Source organism: Staurois parvus, unplaced genomic scaffold, assembly GCF_062004578.1.
Source record: "Staurois parvus isolate SC_StPar_1 unplaced genomic scaffold, SC_StPar_1.0 ptg000572l, whole genome shotgun sequence".
Taxonomy (NCBI): Eukaryota; Metazoa; Chordata; class Amphibia; order Anura; family Ranidae; genus Staurois; species Staurois parvus.
The window spans coordinates 5,790,817-5,808,118 of NW_028318368.1; the positions used below are offsets into that span (position 1 = coordinate 5,790,817).

At 40.2% G+C, this 17,302-nt stretch overlaps 1 protein-coding gene across 14 annotated transcripts in view; it reads left to right on the forward strand.

The window, feature by feature from the left end:
- The window catches only part of CAMK2D (calcium/calmodulin dependent protein kinase II delta), a 319,896-nt gene that overhangs the window by 257,069 nt on the left and 45,525 nt on the right, over window positions 1-17,302 (forward strand). The window lies entirely within an intron of this gene.

A 17,302-nucleotide genomic window follows, 5' to 3' on the forward strand; every position in this document is an offset into this window, starting at 1 on the left:
CCCAGATCAAGTATAATTACAAGTGGGTGTTTAAGATATTTTCAGCTTACTATGATTTCTAGATGAGATTGTTTTTTTGAGAAAGCTGCTCAGCCCCAAATATTCTAACTTTAATTTTGCTGCTTATCCAAGTCTTTGAATATCATTTTAAGGCTATCCTGGTGTAGTATCTGACTGTCTAGCATCTGTGGATTTAAGAATCCTCACTTAATAAATTGTAGATGTGTTTAATTTGAATACCCAATTGACTGAAGGTTCTTGACTCCGTTAGTAAATCAGCCTCAGTCTGCCAGCATAAGACTGCAATTGCATGATTAAACTATTAAGTCCTTTAACTGGACTTTCAGTGACTTTATAAATCTGCATAAACTCCTGACATGTAATAATATACAGCAGCAGTAGAATATTTAAAAATATGTACCTTTTTATCTTTAACCACTTCAATACAAGGCATTTTTACCCCCTTCCTGCCCAGGCCAATTTTCGTCGCTCTCACAGTTTGAATGACAATTGCGCAGTCATGCAACACTGTACCCAAACTAAATATTTATCCTTGAATTTCACTGCTATAGGCAAGCATTTAACTGAATGAAATCAATTCATTTAGTGTTTTTTGTTGTGATTAGCTGTGATTGGCCACAGTTAATCACATGACACAGATGGGCTGTGATTGGCCCTGTCTGTACATGTGATCACTGTGACCAGTCACAGCTAACAACACAATTGTATACAATGGATGGCATAAAGTGAAGCCATCCATTGTTTACAATTGTCATGTGACCTGCTGTGATTGGTCATAGCAGTCACATGGTACCAACAATGGTCCAGTACACAGATCAGTCATTGTAGGATACAGCCAGTGACAGGTTTTGCCGCAGTACGGCCCCACGGGCGCAAGCAAGGTGGTGATTCGGGACGACATCATATGACATCAACCCAGATCAATGAGAGTCTTGCTCGGCCCTCATTCTCCTATAGTCTGGGTGGGAACTTGAAAAAAGTAGTGGTTTCACTCTCATCAAGTGACGTGCCTTGGTTCAGATGATATCAGTCTGCTGCAGGCAGGTGCAATCATTTCCTTTCAAGCAAGTCACAAGGTGATGGGCTAGAGTAATGAGCTGATCTGTGTCAGACATTTGTTAACACATCCGAGATCTGACCCTAGATGATGGCCTGGACAGAGATGGCTCTATCCTTCTGCGGAGAAAAGCAGATGAAACCGTTGACAATGATTTCTATGAGAGGTAGTAAATACCTCCTCACATTACTTAGAACGCATACAGGAAACATGAAAAATATACAGCAGGGAAAATAATTATTTAATCCCCTGCATATTTTGTAAGTTTGCCAACTTCCAATGACATGAAGGGTCTATACTTTTTATTATAGGTGTATTTTAAATTATAGAGACAGACTATCAACCAAAAATCCAGAAAAAAAACACATGATACAAATCCTATAAATTGAGTTGCAGTTCAGTGAGTAAAATAAGTATTTGATCCCCCACCAACCAAGAATAATTCTGGCTCCCACAGACTGGCTATGTGCTCATGTGATACACAGATTAGTTCTGTCAATTTAAAAAGGTGTTCCTAACGACATTGCGTTATGTGTATAAAAGAGAACTGTCCACAGAATCTCTTTTTTCCATTCAAACCTTACCACCATGGGCAAGACCACAAGCTGTCAAAGGATGTCAGGGACAAGATTGTAGACCTGCACAAGGTTGGAATGGGCTACAAGACCATCAACAAGAAGCTTGAAGAGAAGGAGACAACTGTTGGAGCGTTTATTCGAAAATGGAAGAAATACGAAATAACCATCAGTCGCCCTCGGTCTGGAGCTCCATGCAAGCTTTCACCTCATGGAGTAAGGATGATCATGTGAAAGTGAGGGATCATCCCAGAATTACACAGGAGAAGCTTGTGAATGATCTCAAGGTAGTTGGTACCACAGTCTCTAAACAAACCATTAGTAACACAATACACCACCATGGATTGAAATCCTCCAGCGCCCGCAAGGTCCCCCTCCTCAAGAAGGTACATGTACAGGCCCGCCTGAAGTTTGCCAATGAACATCTAAATGGTTCAGAAAAGGATTGGCAGAAAGTGCTGTGGTCAGATGAGACCAAAATTGAGCTCTTTGGTATTAACTCTACTCGTCGTGTTTGGAGGAAGAAAAATGTTGACTATGACCCTAAGAACACCCTCTCTACAGTCAAGCACGGAGGTGGGAACATTATGCTTTGGGGCTGTTTCTCTTCTAAAGGTACAGGCCAACTTTGCTGCAGTGAGGGGCCAATGGATAGAGCCATGTATTGCAAAATCTTGGATGAGAACCTTCTTCCCTCAGCCAGAACACTGCAGATGGGTCGTGGATGGGTTTTCCAGCATTAAACTTGCCCAAAACATACCGTTAAGGTAACAAAGGAGTGGTCATGGAGTGGTCTAGCCAGTCTCCAGACCTTAATCCTGTAGAAAATTTATGGAGGGAGCTGAACTTCGAATTGCCAATCGACAGCCAAGAAACCTTAAGGATTTAGAGAAGATTTGTAAAGAAGATGTGTGCAAACCTGGTAACCAACTGCAAAAAAAATCTTACCTTTTTGCTTGCCAACAAGGGTTTCTCCACCAAGTACTAACTCATGTTTTGCTTCGGGGTCAAATACTTATTTTACTCACTGAACTGTGACTCAGTTTATAACATTTGTATTATGTGTATTTTCTGGATTTTTTGTTGATATTCTGTCTCAATCATTTAAAATACACCTTTGATAAAAGGTATAGACCCATAATTTCTTTGTAAGTGGGCAAACATACAAAATCTGCAGGGGAACAAATATTAATTTTCCCCACTGTACCTGATGATATGTTTACTAGTATGCAACGCATACTAGCACGTTATGACAGACTTACCTATAGAGCGGATCCCTCTAGCAGCACGCTGTCACTGATGATTGGGATTCCATCATCACCTGGTCTTCCTTCCAAATTCGCTCCAGCAGTTGTGACCACATCTGTCCCATGCATGCGTGCGGGAGTCACGATCGTGGCACAGCGCTCTGAACTGACACTCGAGTGTCCCGTCTGTTCAGCATGTGGTCGCATGTTGCGACAGATGTGAATATCTCCTAAACCTTGTTATAGACTAACCTGTAGGTACAAGTGAAAAAGTGGACTTTACTACCACTTTAATTCCCATTTTAAATGGCCATGGAGGTGTATTTATATATGAAGAATGAAAGCAGTTATGAAGGCAAAAGGGGGTCCAACCCGGTACAAGCAAGGTGTACCTAATGAAGTGGCCAGTGAGTGTACATTGTATATATACTTGATCATAAGACAATATGTGAGACAGAAAAAGAATATCAGATAAAATATGCATTAATATAGATAGGTATCCCATATGCCTACGCATTTCTGGGGTCTTGCCCACTTCTTCAGGACTAGGAAAATCAGAGGATTAACACAATATTTTATAGTATAGGTGTGAAGGTATATATACAATAATGTCTGAAATAACAAATGCAAATATTAGTACCCAAAATAGTGCCAATATATAACACACATGTATCTTTGCATCATATAAGTATACAGTTTCCCCCATAATATTCTATCCAATATGATTCCATTTCCACATAAAAGGACAACATGTGCATCCCCATCCACCCATATCAGTGTTAAGGGTGCCTAGAATGTTAAAAAATGGATGTAAAAGGCTGAATAAAAAACATTAGTTAATAATAAGACAAGAAAAAAAAACTCCATACCTGAAACACTGAGAAGGGGGGTCCTCAAAAAGGTCCTCCACAAGTGTTGCCATCCTCTGAGTGCCGGTTCACATATATGTGGATTGGATGCGGTTTGAACCGCATACAATCCGCATGGCATGTGAAATAACATTGCTTCCTATGGTGTCTGTGCACAAATGTGTGGTGCACTGGCAGTGCAGATTGAAAAAGAGTCCTGTACGATTTCTGAGCAGTGCGGTCTGGTTCATGTACAGAAAACAGGCTATTGACTTTCATGGGAACCGTTTCTAAACCTTATGTGTGGACAGGATAAAATCCTGACCTGAACCTGTCCTGAAGTAAACTTGACCTGAACCGCTGAACATCTACTGTGTCAATTAGCTGTGAAACCTGAGCTTCAATCCGCATTGCACATGTGTGAATCAGCTCTCACTCTGGTGGAAAGGACAGATGTTCTCATCCACCTGGGCTCAGTCAGCCCTCTTGTACCACCCTGGCCCAAAGATTACCTCACCTCCATTGTGGCCTGGAACACTCCCTGGTCCCTTAACTCAGAACCATATTGGAGCAGCAGTGTTGAAGCTGCCCCCTGAACCCATAAAACACCCCTTCTGCTGCCCCCTGCACCCTAGAGCAAAAAAGATGTTATCCAGCGCTATACCCCCATGAGAGAGGATGCAACATCTGGGCATCACCAAGCAACCAAGGCGCCAGAATGGCATTAACCCCCAACAGACAGCCCTGAAATCCAACAGCGGACACAGTGAAGGACAGGCTTCTGCCCACCCCTTTGCAGGAACACCTGTAAATTCCCAGTAAGTAGTTTTTTATTATTATAGATACATATCTTTGCAATGAATTATATCTTTATTTTACTGATTATTATGTATAAGTTATTTCAGCTTTTTTGCAAAGCCTCTCTCTCATACACACACCAACAAAACAACACAAATACACTGACACTCAAAAAATCTTTTTTATTATTTATTATACCGCCTACAATCCATCTGTAAATACAGTTGTGGCCAAAATTATTCAACCCCCACTGAAATTGAGTGTTTTGGCCAGTTTGACATTGCTTTTGATCATTCAGTCATCTTGCTTACATTTACATTAAAGAGGCACTTGTAGGTCAGACAAATATAACATAACAGTTATAATGAAATAACCACAAATGTCTTTTCTGTGCTCACAGCATTATCAGTTTTATTCAACCCCCAAGTGACATTCAATCTTAGTACTTAGTACAGCATCCTTTTACAGTTATAACAGCTTTTAAACGTGAAGCATAGCTTGACACAAGTGTCTTGCAGCGATCTACGGGTATCTTCGCCCATTCTTCATGGGCAAAGGCCTCCAGTTCAGTCACATTCTTAGGCTTGCGCACTGCAACTGCTTTCTTTAAGTCCCACCAGAGGTTCTCAATCGGATTTAAGTCTGGTGACTGCGATGGCCACTCCAAAATGTTCCAGCCTTTCCTCTGCAACCATGCTCTAGTGGACTTGGAGGTATGCTTGGGATCATTGTCCTGTTGAAAGGTCCAACGTCTCCCAAGCCTCAGGTGTGTGACGGACTGCATCACGTTTCCATCCAATATCTCCTGGTACTGAAGAGAATTCATGGTACCTTGCACACGCTGAAGCTTCCCTGTACCTGCAGAAGCAAAACAGCCCCAAAGCATGATTGACCCTCCACCATGCTTCACAGTAGGCAAGGTGTTCTTTTCATCATAGGCCTTGTTCTTCCTCCTCCAAACATAGCGTTGATCCATGGGCCCAAACAGTTCTAATTTTGTTTCATCAGTCCACAGAACACTATCCCACAACTTTTGTGGTTTGTCCACATGGCTTTTGGCATACTGCAGTCGACTCTTCTTATTCTTTGGAGACAGCAAGGGGGTACGCCTGGGAGTTCTGGCACGGAGGCCTTCATTACGCAGTGTGCGTCTTATTGTCTGGGCTGAAACTTCTGTACCCACATCTGACAAATCTTTTCTCAGTTCCTCAGCAGTCACACGGGGACTTCTCTCCACTCTACGCTTCAGGTAGCGCACAGCAGTCGAAGTCAGCATCTTCTTTCTGCCACGACCAGGTAGCGTTTCAACAGTGCCCTTTGCCTTGAATTTGCGAATGATGCTTCCTAAGGTGTCTCTTGGTATGTTTAACATCTTTGCAATCTTCTTATAGCCATTGCCCTTCCTGTGAAGAGAAATCACCTCTTCTCTTGTCTTCCTGGACCATTCTCTTGCCTTCACCATGTTTGTAACCACACCAGTAAATGTCTAGAAGGAGCTGAGTATCACAGTCATTTTAAAGCTGCCTAATTGGTGCTTATTATGCTTGATTGCTGCTCGGTGACATCCACAGGTGTTTTCAATACCTGATGGAAAGCACCTGTATGAACCTCTGTTCTTCAGAGTGGTAGTCTTTAAGGGGTTGAATAATTGTGGCAATGAAGAAACCACATAAGAACCATTTACTACTGTATTACATAAACAATTGATGTCATTTTAGTTGCATTTGGGTAGTTACAACGTCCTTGTAGGATTTGATTCTGAATACAATTCCAAATGTACACTATAGTCCCTAAACCCCTTTACAGCATTGGGGGTTGAATAATTTTGGCCACAACTGTAGATGAAGTCTTACATTTTCATCTACTAGGTTATCTTGACTGACAGGGATTGTGTTGCTGGACGCCGTGACTGACACGGATTATCTTGTTGGGTAGTCTGACTGACATGGATTACCTCACTGGATGCTGTGATTGACCTGGATTACCTCGCTGGACACTGATTGGTGCTGGGTTTACGTCAGGTGACATTATTGAACTTTATTTTAAGAAGCTGCTAAGTATGTGTGTTTTTTTTTATTAAATGATTTTAAAGTCAGTTTGTATGTTGTTTACTATTAACTGTGTGTTGGAATGGGTAAGGAATTACTATTGTACCCCTGTACTCATACCCCTTGGGTGGGACTAATATCTGGTTGCTCCCTTTTTTTCCCCAGATTTCATTAGAGGCCCCCCCACATTACCCCCACCTTCTTGGGCCACCAAAGGTGGGGAATAGGCCCTTGTCCCTCAACATATGGACAAATATATTTTGTGATGTTAAAAGCAATGTGGCCTAGTCTGTTAAAGGAAGGGGGATGTCCCCTTTCTTGGCCACCCAGGCTGCATGCCTGGAAAAGTTTGGTTGGAGTTTTAGGGTGAACCCCTTAAAATTCCAATCAAAAGAGAATACAGGGAAATCCATCAATTATAAAAATTAGCTTTTATGGTCAATGATGTCACCTTGGGATCACATGGAATTCCCAGAGTTGGATAATGATTTAAAATAAAAGTGATAGTACTCATGTAAGAAAAAAAAAATTAAAGGCAAAGAAAGGTCACATTGTATTCTAAACTTTACTGTGCCAGGCCACATTCCTTTCAGCATTAGGGTGCATGTTACAAGGGGAAGTCACAGTTTTGAGGGTCAAGGGACTTTTCCCCATTTTCCCCAAAATGGAGATTGGGTAATATGGGGCTTTTGGTGGAATCTGGGAACCCCTTTATGATAAGTGGTTTGTTCTGTTTGATACATGCTGACACTTAGTTGCAGTTGCCTCTACAACATTGTCTTTACTGCAATTATTTGAATAAAAGTTGCGCTGGACTCAACATATGTGTCTAACTGAAGAATTAAGCTGCCCGTGGATGGTGGGAAGTGAGCAGGTGACCATATTGTCCAGACAGGCTGGGTCTAAGGAGGTATGTCAGTGCTTAAAGTAGCATTTGAAACAGCACAGTAGGAAGACAGATTCTTAAAGCCTTTGTAATCTGTGTTACATCTGCTGTGAAATTTTACCTGTGCCTCAGAAGGTACAGTTGTAAGAAAAAGTATGTGAACCCCTTGGGATTACGTGGAGTTTTACATGAATTGGGCATAAAATGTGCTCTGAACGTCATCTAAGTCACAACAATAGAAGAACACAGTCTGCTGAACATAATACTACACAAACATTAGATGTTGCCATGGTTTAATTGCACATAACATGTAAACATTCACAGTGCAGGGAGGAAAACGTATGTGAGGCCCTAGCTTAATGACTTCTCCCAGAGCTAATTGGAGCCAGGAGTGAGCCAACCTTGACTTCAATCAGTGTGATGATATTGGATGTGTTGCTGACAGCTGTCCTGCCCTTAAAAAACACACACCTGTTTTGGATTTACTGGTTTGAAGAAGCACTGTCTGATGTGAACCATGCCTTGCAGAAAAGAGCTCTCAGAAGACCTACGATCAAGAATTGTTGACTTGCATGAAGCTGGAAAGGGTTACAAAAGTATCCCCAAAAGCCTTGATGTTCATGTGTCCATGGTAAGACAGACTGTCTACAAATGGAGAAAGTTTAGCACTGTTGCTACTCTCCCTAGGCGTGGTCGTGCTGTAAAAATGACTGCAAGAGCACAGCGCAGAATACTGCATGAGGTAAAGAAGAATCCCAGAGTGTCAGCTAAAGACCTACAGAAATCTCTGGCACGTGCTAACATTTTTGTTGACACATCTACAATAAGGAAAACATTAAACAAGAATGGAGTACATGGGAGGACACCACGGAGGAAGCCATTGCTGTCCAAAAAGAATATTTCAGCACGTTTGAAGTTTGCAAAAGAGCACCTGGATGTTCCACAGCACTACTGGCAAAATATACTGTGGACAGATGAAACCAACATTGAGTTGTTTGGGAAGAACACACCACACTATGTGTGGAGAAAAAAAGGCACAGCACACCAACATCAAAACCTCATCCCGACTGTAAAACATGGCGGAGGGAACATCATGGTTTGGGGCTGCTTTACTGCCTCAGGGCCTGGACGGGTTGTTGTCATTGATGGGAAAATGAATTCCAGAGTTTATCAAGACATTTTGCAGGAAAACGTATGACCATCTGTCCGCCAACTGAAGCTCCGCAGAGGATGGGTGATGCAACAGGACAATGACCCAAAGCATACAAGTAATTCAACAAAACAATGGCTGCAACAGCACAGAATACGCCTTCTGGAGTGGCCCAGTCAGAGTCCTGACCTCAACCCGATTGAAATGCTGTGGCATGACCTTAAGAGAGGGATTCACACCAGACATCCCAAGAATATTGCTACACTGAAACAGTTTTGTGAAGAGGAGTGGTCCAAAATTACTCCAGATCGTTGTGCAGGTCTGATCTCCAACTACAAGAAACGTTTGGTTGAGGTTATTGCTGCCAAAGGAGGGTCAACTAGTTATTTAGTCCAAAGGTTCACATACTTTTTCCTCCCTGCACTGTGAATGTTTACATGTTATGTGCAATTAAACCATGGCAACATCTAATGTTTGTGTAGTATCATGTTCAGCAGACTGTGTTCTTCTATTGTTGTGACTTAGATGACGTTCAGAGCACATTTTATGCCCAATGCATGCAAAACTCCACGTAATCCCAAGGGGTTCACATACTTTTTCTTGCAACTGTACATGTTTTTATCTGCCCTGAGCACATGCTGTGTTACAGACTCTAATATCTACCTATAAGCAGATGAGTATCAGATTGCTGTCTGCTGCAACATTCTCACATGTTTGCTCTCATTTAGAAGCACATCTTTCTACAGTTTGAAAGCTGTACACACATTGGGTTTTCTGTGTATTGAACTTGTTGAGGTACAAGAACTGTTTCTGGAAAATTCTTTGCTTATGGAATTACTGTGCTGTGATAGACTGTGTTTAATTTTCTGGTCTGCACAAATAACTGCTTTCTGCATAACTGCACACAGTTATAGCTACACCGCTCACATCTATGCAACATGTCCGAACAAGAATCTGTGATCCATTAAAATCAGACAATGAGCAGCATTTTCTTCCCCAAGATGAAGGTGATTTGCAACAGATAAAAAAATCTGCTAGACCCAAGTGCTCACTTCCTTGAAGCTTAGAAGAGAATTATGAAGCAAATGAGGCAGAAATGACTGATAATCCCTCTGATCTGTGAAATAGAACTATGCAAATGCTTCTGACAAATTATATGATGATGTAACTAAATAGTGCACTTGCAAAACTAGAAATTTTATGAAAACTATAGGAGACTGTTTGAAAAGCAATCTTCTCTATCGATTATAAACACAAAAGACACAGTTTAGTCTCTGGGAGAGTTTAATGATTTTTATGTTAATACCAAAAGAATGATACATTACATTCTTGGTTGTCAAGTAACTAGTAGATCACATTTGCATGAAACTACAGCCTGCTACTCATCTTCTTCCAAACATACTGAGATATCATCTAGATCACTAAGATCTCATTCGCAGACGTCACTAAGATCCTGCTCACATCGATCATCATTAAGCAGTCAACCCATAAAGGTGCAAGGTGAAGCAGAAGAAGTTAAAGCAGAAGTTTTCTACATTAAGAGGGCAGCAGCCATCAAAGCATGTTACCCAAGCATAAACACAGACCAAAGTAGAGGCAGCTCATTCAGAAGTTCAAGTGTACAAGCAAAGCAGACATACTGACAGGAAGCTTCAATTAACTAGCACCATGGTAGTTCATTGAAAGCTACAAGCTGACAGCCGCTGAGGCTGTCGGGACTTGCAGTTCATTCATTCACGGACGTCTGTGAATGAATGCTGTGGCCGTGCTGTTTTCAAATTTGACAGATAGTACGGGGAGACATCTCCCCGTACTATCTGTCAGAGGGAGGCGGGCGGTGGCTGTGGCTATGGGGACATGTTACATGTTCCACCCTAAAAACAGATGGAACATTTTCACAAAAGTGAACTTATACTTTAGGCCAGGACAAATGTGCAAGGTACTTCTAATCCTGTACTTCAACCTGCAGTACAATTGCCAGCAGGAGAAGCTGCAGCAGTCAATCACACAGGTCACTTTGGCACCATGGAAAATGCTCTACCTCTCAACTTATCAATGCCCAATGCAATAATTCATGTTCCACCACAAGGCCTTCTGCACTTAGCTCACCAAATCTACTTAAAAATTCCTGAGACCAGTAGCACAGTTCTAGAAACCTACACAAGGAGACCTCCAGATGTCAAGCCTTACTCGATGCCACCACCTCTAGCAGCAGTAAAGGAACAACTGACATGAGAAGGAAACTGAAGGAACTGATATATCGGACCTAATTACATGTCCTTAACCACTTCCCGCCCAGCGTACATATACAACCTGGACAGGGCTGCAGATAATTTTTTTTCTCTGGGGGGGTCATCTCGCAGCTGAGCTGCATTTTTACCACTCCCCGCCACCACCACCACCTGGATTCTTGCTAGCAGTCAACAGCGTAAGAAATGTATCTAATACTTGTATCCCAAACAAAAATGTTCCCCACTTCACAGGTTAAAAGTCCTTTGATAAATTTAAACATATACTCACCAGATTTAAAATAAAAACAGTTTGGTAATGTCACAAGAAGTAAACCCCAAAATCATAGTAATCCACATCTATCATGGGGTCCATGTAATCCACATCAATCACAATGACCCAATAGATTAATAAATGTGACTTTGGCTGTTTACAACATTGTACTAATGTATTCTAGGGCAGTGAAACTCAAAAATAGTAAACTCGCTTTTTTATTTATACCTACAGGTAAGCCTATAATAAGTAAAAGTACTGTAATTGTTTTGTTACAGCTGGTGACTTCACCGGCGCACACTCCTTGGGCTCTCGATGGACAGCATTTCATCCATTGAGAAAACTGTGCAGCGGCCGCGGGAATGATGTCACCGCGGCTCAAACGGCTGGTGCCTGTGAACCTGGAAGGAAGACCAGGGAGGTAACAGCATGCTGCTGGAGGGCTTTGTTTTAAGATAGGTCTGTCATAACGTTCTAGTATGCTGTGCATACTAGCATACTATGGCATTATCCTGCAAGGGCCCACTTTTTTTTCCTGGTTTACTACAGCTTTAGAAAAAAAGGCGTGTGTTGTGTTTTAGTGCAGTTGTTGTGTTGCAGTGTGTTTTGTGGTGTGTGTATGAGGGAGGGATTTTGCACAAAAGCTGAAAACGTTCTGACATAAAAACATAACAATCAGTATAGTAAATAAATATTTAATACAATGCTCATATATACTGTATAGTTCTATAATAATGTAGTATGGGAGTCTGCAAATGTTCCTACAGATGGCGACTACAGGGTGTGACAAGAGCAGTCAATCAGCATAAACTCTGCCTTACTGTCTTTCTACATAAACTCTGTCTCTAAAAAGATTATAAAGGATATTGTGTTAAAAAAAACAACTAAGCAAGCATTTCTGACATATTTTTTGTTTTTACTTTGTGGAGATTTTTTTTTTGTAATATAGTTAGTCATGTGGCTGGCAGCGCACCAAACAATGTTCATGTCCAGGAGTGTCACACAGGGTTAAATAGCTGGGGAAGGGAAAAAAAGGCTTTCCTTTCAGTCACAACACTGAAGTCGCAGCACAAGACCTACAGGATTGCTACATGGGATAGCTAGCTGGGTAGAAAATAGGAAACATAGGGCTTCCCCACACTAATAATGAAGAATGCAAAGAGTGGTAGTGCAGAAGACTAAAGTTTGCTTGGCACAGGGTTTCCACTCTTAAAATGGAAGTACTATGAAGTGGCAGGATCCCTAGGTATTTACTACCTACTAATCTATTTTTTAAAGAAGTGTTGACCATACACAATTAGGGAACTAGTTTGGAGCCTATGAAAAAAAAATTGATTTACTGACTTTTTAATGATTTTTATTTCAATTAATTCTTGTAGATAACTGTATTAATTGCTGCCTATGCTGTATTAATCTGTGCCCATGCTGTTGTCATAGATGCAATATGCTAAGCCGCATACTGCATCTATGAAAACAGCATGGCTTCGTAATAGAAGAGTCAAGGTGCTTAACTTACCTGCCTGCAGTCCAGACCTTTTACCAATCGAAAATATTTGCCGAATATTGAAATGAAAAATACGACAAAAACGACCCAGGATTGTTGAGCAATTGGAACCCTGTATCAGGCAAGAACAGGACAACGTTCCTCTTCTAAAACTCTAGCATCTGGTCTCCTCAGTTCCCAGACATTTACAGAGTGTTGTTAAAAGAAGAGGGGTGCTACACCATGGTAAACATGTTCCTGTCCCACTTTTTTTGAGACATGTTGCTGCCAATAATTTAAAAATAATCTTATTTTTTTCTTAAAGTGGTACATTTTCTCAGTTTAAACATTTGATATGCTTTCTGTTTTTCTATTGTGAATAAAATATAGGTTTAGGAGATCTCATTGCATTCTTTTTTTATGTAGATTTTACACTGAATCCCAACTTTTTTGGGAATTGGGGTTGTATATCTGTCTGGATCTAGTTTTACAGTTTTTATGATAATTTTTTATACATAGATTTATAAATACTGTTGGCTACATATATCTGTATGCCAAACAGTACTAACAGCACCCTTGCTAAATATGAGGCTCAAATAATTTAATGCATATAGTATGCATTTCCAAATTAAAAAAAAAAATGTTTTCTTGACATTTGGTGCAAGTATTGTATGAAAGTATGACTTTCGCACCATTGCTTCCCATCCGTGAAAAATAGGTACTTAGAGAACTGCTTTGCATGTGAAGATAACTTTCTTTTTTTCATGTATATAAAAATTTAATTCAAGAAATTAGGGAGATTGTGATCCTCTCTTGACCTAAAAAATTACTAAACTCATTGCCTGTGTTTCTTTTGAATTGCTTTTTATACCAGAACTCTTACAGTATGAAAATACTTATTGATGAAGCAAACTGTATTCAGAATTTTGAAGCAAAATATTATATATTATACTGTATATAACGGAACAGCGTGATGATTTGAATCATTTAATATTTAAAAAGTAGAAACAGAAAAACCGTAGTTTGGTAATGTTGATTTAAAGTAAACGTGTTGAAATTCAGAGCATAGGTCTACTCCCATCCTATGAGGACTCTGCACTGTATTGTGGGATAGGAATTGAGGACTGTATCATTTTCTGACTTTTAAGAAGTCATCAGCATGTGCGTTACATTGTAATACTTTTATTTGTGTAAATTCACCACCAAAATACCATCACAAAATAAAATAGATATGCAAACCAACATTCCTTTAAACACGCTCTGGATAACTTGAAAAGTGATGGTGTCTTGGAAAAAGTTTTATAACTTCGTCTTGTCTATATCATGTAAATAATAGCACACTTCAGAGTGTACAGCCATTTCTATAAAAAACCACTAAGTCCTGTTCACACCGGATCCGACTTGAACTTGAAGTCACATGATTTCAAAGTTGCATGTCAGTGCGGCTTCAGGTGCAACTTGGCAGACAACTGGGGGTTTATTTACTAAAGCTGGAGAGTCCAAAATCAGACTCCCTTCTGCATAGAAACCAATCAGCTTCTAACCTCAGCTTGTTCAATGAAGCTTTGGCAATGAAACCTGGAAGCTGATTGGTTTCTATGCAGAAGGGAGTCTGATTTTGGACTCTCCAGCTTTAGTAAATAAACCCCCTGATATCTATGCAAGTCTAACCTGAAATCGCAAAAAGTAGTGCAGGATCTACTTTCAAAATCAGTGTGACTCCGACTCTGTCGGAGTTGTACCGATTTCAACAGTTTCTTTGCGGACAATAGGGTGCGACTTATCATGCAATTTGAAACTGTCATGACAAGATGCACTGGTATGAACCATGTCTAAGATAATAGGTGCTAGGGTCACCAATCCTGTACTGCCACACCAAAGGGAACAAAAACCATTAGAGAGCTGCTCACTCCTCACTAGAACAGCATGAGACAAGCACTATGTAAATCCTTAAAGGAGCACCATCATAGTATAATGTTCTATTAACCTTAAGATGAATCCATACACAGGAGATAGCCAGGCAAATTGAATGACAAGTTTATTATCCATAAATCAGTTATTGGGCTTGTTAAGCACAACAAAAGGAATATTGATCATGGAGCTTTCCCAAGTGAGTCCTCTATTATGGTCTATAACACAGTGTACCTTATTGCTCTTATTTTATTATGCATTACAATCAGCCATACTGTTTACTTCTGATGACTTTTAACACTGATGTGCTTCAAGTTGGCACCTTTTTTATGGATAATAAACTTGTGGATTCTTAAGTCATTCAATTTGCCTGGCTATCTCCTGTGTATGGATTCACCTTAAGGTTAATAGAACATTATACTCTGTTGGCCCTCCTTTATGGATTTACTTATAGCCATTTATATCTAGCTGATAAATGTTCTAGGTTTCTATCCTTTTTTCCTTCACACATAACCAGTGGTTAAGAAAGGGATAACTGATTTATAGTGTATCAACAAATAGGTCAGCTAATGTTTTACTTTAGGAAAATTGCTAAACCTCAGATTGCACATGCCTATTATTTTATTTATATTTTTTTAACTCCGAGAGAGGAAGTTCCCTCCCAGAGACTCAATGCGTAAGAGCAAAGTTTGGGGAGTGCTTAGCCACTCGACGGTGGTGAGTGGGGTCTATTATTGTTTGTATTGCACTGGTCCTGATCTCCAGGAAATTGATTCTAATGTGAGTAGATTCGGTGGGTTTAATTTTAATAACTTTTTTTTTCTTAAACAGAGAGCACTAGATGTGACTTTACTGTTTTGAGGGGCATTGTGAAATTTATATCAAGCTATCTGTGAATGCTATTGAAGGAGAGATGCAGTGTCTTTGGAGTATCCAATAAAGGCAGATGTGTGGAGCAACTCCCTTCTTGGTGTAGAATAGTTAACAATTCACAGACTCACAAATTATTTATTTCACCATTGTTGGACTTTTATTTGATTCACGATTTCAAGTGTATTCATTCTTTTATGCACATTGATGTATACTGGTTCAGTGTAGTGTTGCACATAATTTTGAATATTGTACAGTCTTCTGATATAAACTTAAATGGATCATCCTGACACACATTTACAGAGACTTTCCACTGTTGTCACTATCAGTAACCAGACCTGGGAAATTGCATAGAAATATCAAATTCTCCTGCCCATGAGTGTGGAGGACCGTGGACCGTTCTGTACGAGTATTAGGGGGTATACCAATGGATAAGTAAAGCCTTGCTGCTCTCTCAAATGGCTGGGGTGGTCCAGATAACAACTGTAAAAAGACAAACATAGAGCACACCGGCCTAGTGCATTATCCCAAGTAAAGTTTTTATTAAAAGAAATTATAAAATTATACTTACAAACAGTAAGTAAAAGATCACATATCAAGTAGCAGCCTTAGGTACAATGAGTAATGAGACTTGTTGGACCCTCGGATGACAGAAAGGTGCCTTCCAGGACCTGAGGGATGGCTTACACGTTTTGAGGGCAACCCTCTTCCTCAAAGCCAGTAGCCAGTCGCATACTTGATATGCAATCTTTTACTTTTTTTCTGAGTATAATTTTATAATTTCTTTTAATTTTACTTGGGATAATGCACTAGGCCAGTGCGTTCTCTATTTGTCTTTTTACTGGGAAATTGCATGTATGCATTGGTGGAGTGCATTTTGACAGGAAGTGCCTGTAAATAAAGCTGCAGGAGATCAGAAGCACTAAGATGCAATGAACAAAAGGGTGAAAATAGTATTTGGATAATGGCAGTTGTTTATCAACACAGTGTTTCAGCAATCTAATTGTCACCCAGTTATGGTTAACATCTACTTTAAAGCAAACCTCTCAAATTGGTAAAAAGTCTCATGTAAGCACAGTAAAAAAGAACCAGAATACTTACCTTTTCTGCTGGGTGTACAACTGAATATCATCGCTGAGAAATGGTCCCATGAAGTCTGCTGGAAACAGATACTCCCAGGTTTGTTGATCTCCTGGATCCCTTGGAGCTTTCATTGGTTCCCCCTTGTGATCTCTGAATCAGTACTGTCTAATGACTGAAGACAAAAGTTTGGGGGGCACACAGAAGATTGATACTCCTGGAAGTGTCTCACCCAAAGCAGAATGCAAACTCTTTCTCTTTGTATTCATTTTGTTTGGAGAAAACATTTTTTTTCTGTAGAAAGAAAATATGGAGAAAATTTTCAGCTTCATTTTTAAACAGGCTTCCACAGAGAAAGAGGAGAGTCTCTATTCTTGAGCCACGGTTGCTGAGTGGTATGTTGCAACCACTGAGCATATCTGCTGCTATATATTTTCCTAGGCACTAGAATGACACAGCTGGGATCCTGAACATGGATTTTTACTATAGAAAATAGCCAGTTTTGTGGAATACGCGTTTCCTCTACTGTATGTAGGTTGGTCATTTGAAATGGCTGATCCCACGAAAGATACCCCTATCAGTCAGCAACAAGTCAAGTGGGTTTCTACAGAGGCTTTCCATATCTTTATGAAGGTGGAAACTTTCTATAAATGCCCTTTTTTGGTTGTAAAATTTAAGAAAAGAATTGGAGAAAAGTAAAACTGTGATTTAGCTAAAATGAAATGTGATTTGATGCCACTGCTTCTTTAACTCCTTTAGTATCTGTAGTTGTTTCCATTGACCAGGAATTAATATTGACCATCCACTAACTATTGCGCACTGCGAT